Raw genomic sequence first — 12,079 nt, forward strand, 5'->3', positions numbered from 1 at the left:
AAAAAGGGCTGGGGATATAGCTCAATGATAGAACACCTCTGGGTTTGACCATCAAAAACAAACAAGCAGGGCTGGGGAGACAGTTCAGAGGTCTAACACCTGCCTGGCAAGCACAAGGACCCGGGTTCAATCCCCAGTACTGTGTGCCATCAAAACTGGGCACAGTGGTGCATGCCTATAATCCCAGCCATGGGAAGGCTGAGACAGGAGGATCACTGTATGAGTCGAAGCTGTGTAGTGAGATTCTGTATGAAATAAATAAATAAACAAACAAACAAGCAAACAAAGTATATTTAGGCATACTATATTGAAACTTCAGAAAAGTGAAGATAATAAATCTTGAAAAAAGCCAAATGGAATTTTTTTTAAAACCTCTCATATCCGTTGATGAAAAAGTAAGAATTCTTTTAACTTCTCAAAACCCAGGCAAGAGCCCACTCTAGCAAACGTCAGGACTCCAAGATGACTTCCGTTGTACCATTGAAAGAGAAGAGACTCCGACGTGAAAGTAGGGGAGCTGCCCAGCTGGATACTGAGGCGAGATTTCTCTCCACGGGCATTGCTGGAGCATTTCAGAGAGGTTACTACCGGTATTACAACAAGTACATCAACATGAAGAAAGGGAGCATCGCAGGGCTGAATATGGTGCTGGCAGCCTACGTGCTTTTCAACAACTGCCTTCATTACAAGGAACTCAAACATGAGCGTCGACGCATGTACCATTGAAAATGCCGTGTGTCAACGCAAGTACCATTGAAAAGGGCCCAGTGTTGAGGGCACTCTGCACTCTAGCCTGTGACTGCCTCGTCCTGCCCCCGCCTGTGAACACCTTAATCATGGCTCAATGTATTCATAGCCCAAGTGAGAATTAATGCTCAATAAAAGGTGACCACTAAAAAAAAAAAAAAAAAAAAAAAAAAAAAAAAAACAGCAAATAAGATGAAAGTGAAATAAAATATTTAAAGCTTTGGGAAAAATAAAGCAGCACCCCAGAATTCTGCACCTGGAAAAATTATCCCTTAACAGTGAACTAGTGTTGCAGTCTGCTGTGAGATGCTGAACGTGGGCAGTTGGTGCATTTGTCCAGGGAAAGTAGGTGGGATGCCTGTGCTTCCTCTGTAGCTAAAACACTTATTATACTCAAAGGATTGAAAGTATCAAATTTAGTCAGGTGTCTACTCCTGGAAATGTAAGTATTAATATAGAAGATAGCAAAGTATAGAGTTAAAAAAATAAGAGAAAGGGTTGAATCTAGTCAATACTGACAGGGCAAGTAAGAACATGAACTCATTGCAGAGTTAGCTATATGAAAAAATAGCCCTAATGCATCTGAAAATGTAAAGTTTGGGATGTAGAAAATCTAGTAAAGACTCTATGGGACCAGTACTCATAAACACAATGCTAGTGTAAACTGCACCATTTATATAGTCAGTACAGAATAGAGAAGTTGTAACTGATGTAATTTTTCATCAAAGTGTTTATAAACCCACTGAGATGTATTTTGACATTGATACAAAACCTAAGGGGGAAATATTTTATTTTCAAGAAGACTTTTAAACAGCTTTTAAAGATGAGTACATTGCACACTGCTGCTACTCCAAAAATCAGGTGCTCCCCACTGTCGGTAGAAGGCTTCAGAGGATACAGCCCTCAGCATCCCTTCAGGCTTTGTGGTTTCTGGTTTCTTTCAAAGAACTACCATCCAGGTATTTTCAGCAGACAGAACTACAAGTCAGCCTGGCCACATTCTGTTTAATGTGGCTTTGACTAATCAAAAGAAATGATGAATTAACCCATAAGCATCAACACTGTTAATGTTCACTGGATATTTAGAATATCATGTAAATATGGGTGTCAAGTCAACTTTTACTTTTTAAATAACAGTTTAGTCATCTGTGTTTACTTTTTGGTGCATGTGTCTTTATTCCTCCATATGGTTGTTAGTGAATGCGTATGTACATAGACGTGTACACATCTTCCTTTTAGAACTTGCTGCTTAAAGTGTAAAAAAAAACATTTCATTTTTATTGCTAATATATCCATTCCAGAATCCATACTAATACTCTTACTTCTTTAGTTAATATGTTAATTACTGGCCAAAAATTAGGACTTTTTTAATTTAGTCTTTATATCTAGGTTGCATTTGGAAAGCTTCGCTAGACTCTAACAGTAACAGTTCGGATGGCCATTGAAGATGGCAGCTGACAGCCATATGACACACCAATCTGCTTCTTGTCTCTCTAAATTTGCTACTTCACACTGAATTCTAAAAGTAATGATGTATTTCTTTTTTCTCTCCCCAGTGCTGCCAGATCTCTCTCTCACTCTCCTGAGTCCTCGTCATACGTAACTGTTGGTCAGTGGGTGACAGACTTGTACCTCTCCAGGTCCGGGAGTCAACCTGAGAAATAGTAAAGTCTTGCTGAAGGGACTTTCCCATCCACAAATGACATCTTCGCAGAACTCTGAAAGCTCTGTGTGCTGTCACTTAGTCACTGAAATACTGCCACCTTCAGGAAGAAATGTGTGAATCTACAGTTGCATTCTCAGTGGGCACCCTTAACCTCCAGATTCCCTGCTTTTTCTCTAAGTATCATTGTGAAGTACTCAGTTATCTTTCTATATATCTAAGCATCAGTAATCTCTTTTAGTAGATATTTTCACCTAGTTTTCTCTTTCCAAACAACTAGACATCATAGTGAAAAATTGCCCATAAATATTAAATAGAAGAAAACTCACTATTACCAATCAAATGAAATTATAAGCATAAAAAATAAGCTTTAAAATACTTTTTGTGCTCTCATAACAAATTGCATTAGGAAATCCAGGCATAAGTCTTTAAAAATAGCTCAATACCAATTTATATGTTTTGTAAAAGTATTCTACTAAATAAGTTAAATTAAGGCTCCTACAATAGCCTTCCCCCCTTTTCATTCTAGATCTTCCCTTTATGGGTTAATAAAAATCAAAAATAGTTCTATGACAACTTTCTGATGTTTGAGTTGATTGATTCGGTTTATATTTTAAAATGTCCTCTGTCTCTCTGGCATTTTTTTTCCTTTCACGTTTAGTTTGTATTCTATAATCTGTTCTTTATCTAATATTATACTTTTCTTTGGTTTATTTTTCCCAATCTCCTTTCCTAGCTTTTCTTCTCTTCGTTGTTCTTTTCTTCATATAAATTCTATTTCTAAAGTGCCAATTTCTTTCCTGTCCTATGATCAGCGTATACTGTGCCCTCTTTCTGCTTTTTCTTTATTTAAAATCCATTCACTCTAACAAACAATCCCAACATATACTTTTCAAAAACAAGAGATTTTCTTCAAAGTATACTTTCCATGAGGGTCACCAAACTTATAAAAGCTAATCATATAGTGTAACTGGAATATGCAAAACCTTACTTTAATCCTCTAAAGCAATTTGACAGTTAAAGATGCCAGAACCCTTCAAGTTAATTTTTGAGTTGAATTAGTTAAAATCCTGTTACGATAATTTTTATGCAAAAGGAAAACTTTATAAAATAATTTGAACATTCACCAAAAAGAATCTACTAGAGATAATAATCACTATAAATCAAGTTTCTGAGAAAAATATTATTATAGTATGCTGTATAATACAGTATCAGATATTAAAATATATAATAAAAACAATTATTAAAACTACTTGGAAATAATGTCTGACGTGATAAATAGAGCAGAAAGTGGCTCTATATATAAGAATTTAGTGGATATTAAAAATAAATGTTAAGTGTTAACTATTTGGATTAAAACACAATTACAACTTCTAATTCATAAATAGGCCAAAATGAATCCTAGAAAAAGTTGAATGAACTATTTTTAAATAAAGTCTTTTAAAAACTGTTTATTACAATTTAGATGAGGATGAGATAATACATTAAAAGGATATGTTGAAATAGACATTAAAAGAATTCAAGGGAGCTGAGGAGATAGATAAGTGGTCTAAGCACCCCCCTGGCAAGCACAAGAACCCAGGTTTGATGCCCAGTACTGATTCAGTGCTGGCCCTGAAACTGGGCGTGGTGGTATAGTAGGCAGCTAAATTAGGTAGAAATATTATAGGCAGTCAGACAGCACTAAGCCCTCAAGGAGACAGCAGGGAAGACAAGATACCTTGCAACTGTGAGAGAGATGGATGCTCCTGCTGTGGGCCAGACCTAAAGCCTAAAGATCAAACAAATGCCGACCTCCCTAAAGATAAGCATCCAGGATTGATCATCACCCTGAGGAAGCCAGGAAGAGTCACTAATCCAACTGCTACCGGCTGGCAACCAGATAAACTCCTGTTCTCTATTCATGCATGCTTGCTATGTGACTCCCTTCCCCACTTGGTTCTGGATTTAATCAATTTTACCTGAGCAATGGGGCTTGTAATCTCATTGGTTGACCATAGTTTTTTCCCACCACATGCCCACCTACGCGAGTCCTCATGGTTTCCACCTGAGACCTGCCTGCCTACGTGATTTTACTCTATAAAAGTCTCTGGAAGAGACAGCTTCCTGGAGACAACCTGCTCAGAGCCCCTCTTCTGTCCATCTCTCAGACAGAAGCTTTCTTTCCCCCATTAAATAAATTCTGCTCTTACCCTGTTTGTTCTTAAAATTCGTTCTTTGGTTTTAGAGAACATGAGCTTATCCAGGTACCTTTTAGGTCAGGAGTTTCATTCCCCTCTATCAATGGCACACATCTGTTATAGGGGCGCTGGGGAGTCTGAGACAGGAGGGTCACTATGATTCAGAGCTATGTAGTGAGACCCTGTATCCAATGAATAAATAAATAAATTATAAATTTTTTTAAAAAGAATCCAAGTTGAGTTTGGTGGACTTCTCTGTAATCCCTGCTCTCCCAGAAAGTGAGGCAGTAGGATCACAAATACCACTTTATTGAGTCTAACTCTGTCTCAAAAACAAAATAAACTCACAAAACAGCACTGGAGCACCTGGAATTCAACTTTCAGTACCATAAAATTAACTAAGTAAATAAGCAAACTATGTTTGAAAATCACAAACAGTTAAAAAATACTTTGTAAGCTTTGAAAAATATTTCTAACACCAGTGGCAGGTTAATGTTTAATAACCTTACACCTAAAGATGACCTGCCTATGTAATAGAAATAAGCAACAGTCATGAACAGAAAATTCAGATGAAATATTTTTGTCTAATATTTGTTTTTTAATGCTCAGTCTCATGAGTAATCAAAGATATAAATCAAAGTATCAAGTTTTGCCTTCAAAATTGATGAGTTTTGTCATTTAATTATAATACCTGGTTTCAGCAAGGCTGTTATAAAAATGGCACTCATACACTCCCTTTTTGGGTGACAATTTGGCAATGAATATTTCAAAGTCTTAAGACCCTCCAACACTCAGCAATTTCCTAAGACATAGTTCTGTATGTTCATGGGAAAATAGTCAAGATGTAAAAGAAACATAATGCAAGTATAAACAGATTTAAGATGGGTAAGATAAATGGTGCATGTATATAATGGAATATTATTCAGTTACTTTTTAGTTTAATTATAAGAATTTACTAAGTGATTAAATAGTATTTAAACTATGTTATAGAGTAATACATACAGAATAATAGGATGTACTGATACAAAGAAAGAAGATATTTACAAACAAATATCAGTTCATTTTTCTCAGAGTGATAAGACTATAGTTAATTACTGTACTTTTGTATTTTAAAGAGAAAAATACAAGATCAGATCTAAACATTAAAACAGAAACAGTAAATCTAATGGAAGATAAAGAAGATGGAAATCATGAAGACATAGGGATAGGCAGAGAGTTCAACAACAAAAAGAAACCACACAGAAAATATTTCAAAGAATCAACAACTGGGATCTCATCTTATTGAGAAGTTTTGCATGTTAAAAGAAATCACCAACAGATTGAAGAGACAACCCACAAGTTGGGAAAAAAATCTTAACCAACAGTCACTCAGACAAGGGACTTCTATCTAGAATACAAAAAAAAATCAGGCCCCCAAAATTCAAAGACCCAGTCAAAAAAATGGGCATCTGAGATGAATACACATTTCTCAGAGGAAGGACTACAAATAGCAAATAAAGACATGAAAAAATGTTCCATTGCACTGCTCATTCGAGAAATTTCTATACTTCTAAAAAGACTCCTTTGTTTGTTCTCAAATTTTCTACAATAATGTGACATTTTAAGCAGAAAAGTTACTTTTTTAAAACCACTGAGTATTCACTTAATGCCATTTTTTAAATCAAGTATAATAATGGAACAGCAGAAATACCACAGGTGATATACATTTTAAAAACTGATTATTTTATCCAAATCCACAGAATGCACACTGTCATGAGGGAACCCTAATGTAGTCCATGGTGTCAATGCAGATTTGCCAGCCGCAATACCTGTATCACTCGGATGGGTGATACTGGAGGTGAGGGAGACCACGCATGGGTGGGAATGGGTGAATGGGTGCATACGGGAACTGGGTGCATTTTCTGTTCAGTTTTGCTATAAACCTAAAATAGCTCTAAAAAATGAAGTTACAAATTTTCCAAGATGCCAGTTGGATGTAAAGTTGATCTGGCACTGCATATATAGAGATATAAAAACAATACTGATTTATTGAAGGGCTTTTAAAGTAGGCTGGAAAAGCACCTAAAAATTTATGGGACACTATTTGCTCAGAGCAATATATATTTCATAATTATTATAAAAATTTGATGCAATATTTTTATTTACCTTCTTATCCTTTAGAAAGAGGGTACACTACAAAAGATCTATTTAATATAAATATAAAGGTACATATATAATTTTAATCTATCTAGAAGTCCAAGTTTAAAAAGTAAAGGAAGTGGATAAAATTAATTTTAATAATATATTTATTTAACTTATTATCTCCAAGTATTATAATTTCAACATGCAATCAGCATTGTAATGATATACTTATCATTTTTATCATGTTAAGTCATTGAAATCTGATGTAAATTATACATATCCAGCACATCTCAAATTGGCTCCTAAATTTTCGTTAGAAATGCTTTATTAGTATACAGATTTTATAGAATTTACTGTGTCAAACTTCTCTAAACATACACTTTCTAATAACTGACTTAAAAATTATTTTTAAATGTTACCACTTACCAGTCTAATTATTTAAATACAGGATGACCAAAAACAGCATTCTTCATTAATTTTTGTAAGATAACACAGCCAGAAATATTAAAAAGATATTCTTATCAAATGTATTCAGGGAGCCAGGAGATGGCTCAGTGGAATAAGTGCTTCCCTGGCAAGTCCAAGGACCTGAGTTCAATCCCCAGTTCAGGAAAAAAAAAAAATCAGATGTATTCTGTACAAGAACAGACTGGTAGAAATGAAACCTGTCTGAGCAATGCTCTGGACAGCGGATATGTAAACAAACGGGCTGCCTGTGTGACACTTGCAGTAAACTGTAGAGCGGTTAAATATAAACAAACTAAAATTAAATAAAAATTTAAGATCAAGATTCCCAGGCTGTATGAGGCCCTGGATTTAATCCCAGTACTACAAAAGAAAAAACAATTCTCAGTTGTATTATCCACAATTTATGTGTAGCCAAAGGCTAACTATTGGGCATAGACCCTCTTCAAAGGGATTACTAGTGAAATACTGACTACTTTCTACAGAATCCACTTACTATGTCATCAATTGAAATCTAAATTTTATTCATTCTAAAAAATCTTAATTGTGTATCATTACCCACTTTCATGGCCACTTTGCTATCTCTGAACAAAATGTGTATTAGGCTAGTCTCAGCAAATTTATTGACAAAAAAATGTAAGCTCTCACACTGTATAGGAGGTCGTGCTCTCAGTGACCATCTGGTTGCACAACTGCCCTTTTCCTTGCTGGGGTAAAAGGTGATTCCACCACTACACAATTTCTGATAGTGAAGACTGCGAGTATGAAAATAAACAAGGCATATTTCTATTCATAATAGATGCATCTGTGACTTCACTGGCAACAGAACTTTCTCACGGATTTAAGAGGTCTTGCTCGACCCAAAGGAGTGGAAGTAATGAACTATCCAAAGCTCAGCTGTGCTTTTTAGCTTGTCCATACAAATTGAACAAGCTGTTATGGTTAGAACTCATTCATCTGATGGTGTTAATGACTGCAATGTCTCAAATCCACTGCAACCTGGACTCAAAGTCTTATACATGGGTATGTGGAATTATATCCTGAGCTATAGTAATAAAATAGATAAGATGGAACACACATGAATATAATTTCCAATGAAGTTTGATGTTTGGAAAAATTATAACATGCCATGACAAATGTTCCTTGTCTTCCTCTGAATTAATATATTCACTTAAAGACCATTGTCCCACTTAGTAAAATAAATAACAAGCAAATTGCATTAGGATGTGATATATAGCATAAGAAGGTGCACAAACCACTCCTTTTTATGTGTCAGTCAATCAATAATGAACGAGCTGAACCTAGTACAAAGCATTTTAGCAGCTTAAAGAAATAATTATATTACTGGTATAGTTTATGATAAGGGAGATTAGATCTACAGACCAGAAGATAACTCACCAGTAAATCAGCACGCAGTTAAGTCACAAAGACTGATCCAAGTAACAGTTCTAGGACTAAGGCATGGTTCTCAAAAGTATGGCCCGTGGAGTTCCCCGACACTTGAGGATTCCATGAAGTCAAAGCTATCTTCATTTAAATAAGATGTCATTGCTTCCTAGCTTCATTAATGTTTTCACTGAGAGTAGGTAAAACTGCTTGTTTTAGCACAATTCAAGGCAGTGGCATCAAAATATACTAGCATAGTAGCCCCCACCCTTATTCACAGAGTATACATTTTAAGACCCTCTAATGAATGACTGAATCTCTGAGTAGTACCAAATCCTCTATATGCATATATTATATGCACTATATATATAGTGAAAAATACCACAATAAAAATTTGTAAAATATACACATTGAGATTAACAATATTACTGATAATAACAGTATACAGCATATTATAGTTGAGCTGAGTTTTCCATTTAATTGTCACCAGAACCACTTGGAGGCTTAGGAAGTGCACTTTTGGGCATGGGTCATGGATGTGTAATCTTGGGTGCTATACCTGGCCCCAGGCTCCCTCTTTAGGCTGTTCTCCTTCCCTGCTTTTTGGTCACCGTGAACTCATGAACTAAGCAGCTGCACTCCATCGTTCTCCACCACCGTGATGATTCTGCCTTGGGTCCAGTCAACCATCAACTTGACCTCCTAAAACCATAAGCCAAATAAACTTCTCTTCCTTTAAGATGTCAGTGTCAGGTATTTTGTACCAGCAACAAGAGAGCTGATTAATACACAGTATAAGAATATATTGAAGGGCCAGCCAAATAACTCAGCTAATTAAAGTGCCTGTAAGCAGGCACAGGGACCGGAGGTTCGATCTCCTGGCCTGCCGTGCCAGCCCCTGCCCCCAGGGCGCGCTGAAAGGATGACTGAGATTGAGTGTGGTGGCACCTGCCTGTAATCCCAGCTCTTGAGAGACTGTAAACAGGTGAATCACTATGAGTCTGATCTAGTAGTGAGAACTTGAACATCCTGTAGACCCTTTCCTGAAATACAAAACAAAACAAACAAACCAAAAAAAACAAAGAATATATTGCAATAAAAGTGACATGGATGTGTTCTCTCCTGCAAAGTGTCTTACTGAACTATGCTCATGCTTCTTATAATGTGAGAAGAAACAGAGCCCATGTACATTTATCAGCTGAGGTGAATGAGGTAGGTATGGTGTCTTAGCATCAGACTACTACCCAACAGTTACCTAGGCAAACACAAGCACTGCAGTACTACAGCAATACCTGATCATTCCATGACTAACAGCAGGGTAGTTACTCAGTGTAGGTACGCTGGACTAAGAAGTGACTCATGTTCCATGTAGGCAGGAACAGGTTGACTTGAAATTCCATCATACTACTGCGCACAACACAGTAGCACATTGGAACACATTATAAAACTTATGAATTGCTTATTTCTGCAGTTTTCCATTAAATATTTTCAGACCACAGTTGGCCTTGGGCTACTAAAAGCCACAGAAAACCAAACTCCAAAAAATAACACAGATGGGTACCACATAGTCCATTTTTTAATTACCACACATTTTCAGTGACAGTAAAACCAGCCAGTTTTATTCAAGAATGTGATTGACAAAGCAATAAAGATAACTAATTTTATCAAATCTTAATGATACCCACCCCACCCAGGGATTGCTTTTTTAATGTTCTGGAGGATAAAATAAATTGTTTCTGCTATACAGAGTATAATTGAATTGAAGTTGAACTAGGCACTTTTTATAGAATATGATTTTTGTTTGAAAGAACTGATTGACAGACAAACTATGGTTATTCAGCTTTGAATATGTAGCAAATATTTTCTCAGAAACAAAGTAAGCCTATGACTTCAAGGAAAACTGACAGTGCCTTTTACCAATGATAAAATTTTAACTTGTAGATAGGCAAAAATGAAAAACTTGGAGAATTTGTTTTCTCATACATAAGCTTGTGCATCTGGTTTATTTCTTTTGGGAAGTGATTCCTTTGTGAGGCCCCTAACCTCATCAATGGTGTAATGTGTGGACAGGATTGTAATTTGACGGCATTATTGGGAGGTTACAGAGCAAGGAGGTGGGATATGGAGGCGTCATAGTGGGGACTGTTTCTGGTCCCTTCCTCTTGAGAGTTTTTCCTCTCTTTCTGCTTCCTGACTATCGTGAGGATTGTAGCTTTTGTCTACCACATCCTGCAGCCATGATTTTTCTGCCTTACCACAGGCCTAAGAGCAACGGGCAGCTCACCATGGAAACTCTGAGCTGAAATAACCCTTTTCTCTTTTTAGGCCATGTATGTCAGGTATTTTGCCACAGCAATGAAAAATGAGCACATTTTTCTCAATTTGGAGGGTTGAACATGGTTATTTTTCATTAAACATGAGATTTTATTAGTATGTCATGAACTTATTATAATTAATACATATTTTAAACAATTTTCAAATTTTAATTTCTAATAAAGATGAAATACACATAAATCTATGTAAGTGAAATCTATGTTGGGTCTTAGAATGAAATAACTAAGAATCACCTGACTAAAGAAAAAGGTAGCGATGAGGAGGAGCTAGGGACACCGTACTCTCCGACTTGTTAATGCACAATCTCCAATCCCATCCCTACATATTCCAAGTGAATAGTGCTGATAATTTAAAATTGAAAATTTACACTAGTGTTCTTCACCTAACAATCTACTGTATTTGTGAAAATGCAACATAAAATTTCCAACTGCGGCAAGAATCCTTTATATCTAGAGATCTTCTATTTAGAGGCAAAACTAATTAAGGAACACACAGGATAACCATTATGTGACATTTTACATGTATCAGTGGTTCCTTTTCATGTCCAAATTCTCCTTTTTAATACTTAACATCACTTTTATAACCCTTCCATGGACCTGATATATTTAAAGGTAACTGTTTAACAAATAAGCTACATTTTTTAAGTAACGACAAATTTGTTTGTATTTTAGATTGACTATGTAGCTCTTTATATAATCGCACTCAAAGCCAAAAAGGAACCTCTCTATACAGTAATCATACCATTTCTGTTTAATTTTCTGAAAATTTAAAATAAGTGTAGACTCCTGCCTACTTCATTAATATTTTGTGAATCTTTCCACACAGAAACTTAAAGTTGGAATTCTCTGTGACATGGAAGGGTTTGTTTTTGTTTCATTTTTTAACTTAGTTTTTGATCATTCAAATAAAAATAAGGGGGTCTTTTTCGTACCAGGGATTGAACTTAGGATCTTGTGCTTGCCCAGCAGGCACTTATGCCACTGAGCCATATTCCAGCAATAAGTTTTTTTTTTGTTGTTGTTGTTGTTTTTTAAGTACAAACCTCTGTTGTTGTTTTTTAAGTCTACAGAAAATGGAAATACACTTTTTAAAGTTTCTAATACTAGGAGAAGATATCATACAATGTCTTTTAAATAAATTGTAAGTCAAAGATACAGTATAAATCTTAGAACAAAAATTAAGA

General features: G+C 35.7%; 1 pseudogene; it reads left to right on the top strand.

The window, feature by feature from the left end:
* The first annotated feature begins 462 nt into the window (after positions 1-462).
* On the top strand, positions 463-726 carry LOC101578734 (annotated as a pseudogene).
* Positions 727-12,079: the final 11,353 nt, after the last annotated feature.

The sequence above is a fragment of the Octodon degus genome, unplaced genomic scaffold (genome assembly GCF_000260255.1).
Source record: "Octodon degus isolate 3935 unplaced genomic scaffold, OctDeg1.0 scaffold00187, whole genome shotgun sequence".
NCBI classification, from domain to species: Eukaryota; Metazoa; Chordata; class Mammalia; order Rodentia; family Octodontidae; genus Octodon; species Octodon degus.